At 42.3% G+C, this 2,189-nt stretch overlaps 1 long non-coding RNA gene across 1 annotated transcript; it reads left to right on the forward strand.

Annotated features, from left to right (window-relative positions):
- Window positions 1–457: 457 nt before the first annotated feature.
- Window positions 458–964, forward strand: LOC115201061 (uncharacterized). The gene is made up of 2 exons (XR_003879677.1): window positions 458–702; window positions 864–964. It is a non-coding gene; the product is annotated as an uncharacterized LOC115201061 (long non-coding RNA).
- Window positions 965–2,189: the final 1,225 nt, after the last annotated feature.

Consider the following 2,189-nt stretch of genomic DNA (forward strand, 5'->3'; position numbering starts at 1 on the left):
TGTCTGAAAAAGCAGAAGAGGTATTGAACTTTATTCACCGGTTTAGAAATGCACGTGTCTCATTTCTCAACTACGACTCATATTGTTGTATTACTACAAGGCCATAATTGATCAATTGTCGGCAGAGGAGCTATCCCCAAATGTGGTTACTTTTCCTACAGTATGTGATTTTCAGATCCAGACAGTTCACCTTCTATATGCTGGCTACCATTGTATTTGTTTTATATTTTTTTTATTTCACCTTTATTTAACCAGGTAGGCTAGTTGAGAACAAGTTCTCATTTGCAACTGCGACCTGGCCAAGATAAAGCATAGAAATTCGACACATACAACAACACAGAGTTACACATGGAATAAACAAAACATAGTCAATAATACAGAAGAACAAAAGTGTAACTGACAGTTAATCTGTAAGTCTATGTCGTTGTTTTTTTGTTTGAATTGTTTACGTGTTTGCTATGCGGAGGAAATGATAAGACAGGTGGAACTACGTGGCTAATAACTGTTGTAACAGGGATCATTATCGTAGCAACACATCTTTGGGGGTGAAGGCTTTCCCGCGCGATGTTAGCTAAGTTTTCATGTTACCGGGTGTAGTTCGTAAAGGTTGATATGTGTATGTTAGGATGAAGCGTGAATTCATGCCAGGAATAATAAGTGTGAAGTTTGATTTCCTCCCTTCTGTAATAAGCAGCCAATGAGGTATTTTTTCCTTTATTCGTGTGTTCAATCTGATACTGTTATAGCTCCGGCTAAACTGTTTATGTATGTAATTACTTCAGAGTTATACCAAGCTAATAAGTCACTCATAAGACAAGAAGGTGTAAGAGTGTGCTTAAACTGTATTTTCATTTACTTTATAGTTCTCACGGAAGGTGATAATTCTGACTAAACTACAGAATAAAGCCGCCAGTTAAAACCAAGGAACGGTTGTGCTCGTGGTTACTGGAGGGAGCTACAAAAAGAATACAAAACGTCTATATACAGTGAGTGCAAATGAGGTAAGATAAGGGAGTTAAGGCAATAAATAGGCCATGGTGGCGAAGTAATTACAATATAGCAATTTAACACTAGAATGGTAGATGTGCAGAAGATGAATGTGCAAGTAGAGATACTGGGGTGCAAAGGAGCAAGATAAATAAATAAATACAGTATGGGGATGAGGTAGGTAGATAGATGGGCTATTTACAGATGGGCTATGTACAGGTGCAGTGATCTGAGAACTGCTCTGACAGCTGGTGCTTAAAGCTAGTGAGTGAGATATGAGTCTCCAGCTTCAGAGATTTTTGCATTTCGTTCCAGTCATTGGCAGCAGAGAACTGGAAGGAAAGACGACCAAAGGAGGAATTGGCTTTGGGGGTGACCAGTGAAATATACCTGCTGGAGCGCGTGCTACGGGTGGGTGCTGCTATGGTGACCAGTTAGCTGAGATAAGGCCGGGCTTTACCTAGCAGAGATTTGTAGATAACCTGTAGCCAGTGGGTTTTGTGATGAGTATGAGGCGAGGGCCAACCAACGAGAGCGTACAGGTCGCAATGGTGGTTAGTGTATGGGGCTTTGGTGACAAAACGGATGGCACTGTGATAGACTGCATCCAGTTTGTTGAGTAGAGTGTTGGAGGCTATTTTATAGATGACATCACCGAAGTCGAGGATCGGTAGGATGGTCAGTTTTACGAGGGTATGTTTGGCAGCATGAGTGAAGGATGCTTTGTTGTGATATAGGAAGCCTATTCTAGATTTAATTTTGGATTGGAGATGCTTAATGTGAGTCTGGAAGGAGAGTTTACAGTCTAACCAGACACCCAGGTATTTGTAGTTGTCCACGTATTCTAAGTCAGAGCCGTCCAGAGTAGTGATGCTGGACGAGCGAGCAGGTGCGGGCAGCGATCGATTGAATAGCATACATTTAGTTTTACTTGCGTTTAAGAGCAGTTGGAGGCCACGGAAGGAGAATTGTATGGCATTGAAGCTCGTCTGGAGGTTAGTTAACACAGTGTCCAAAGAGGGGCCAGAAGTATACAGAATGGTGTCGTCTGCGTAGAGGTGGATCAGAGAATCACCAGCAGCAAGAGCAACATCATTGATGTATACAGAGAAGAGAGTCAGCCCGAGAATTGATCCCTGTGGCACCCATATAGAGACTGCCAGAGGTCCGGACAACAGGCCCTCCGATTTGACACACTGAAC

This window comes from Salmo trutta, chromosome 10 (assembly GCF_901001165.1).
Source record: "Salmo trutta chromosome 10, fSalTru1.1, whole genome shotgun sequence".
Lineage (NCBI taxonomy): Eukaryota > Metazoa > Chordata > Actinopteri > Salmoniformes > Salmonidae > Salmo > Salmo trutta.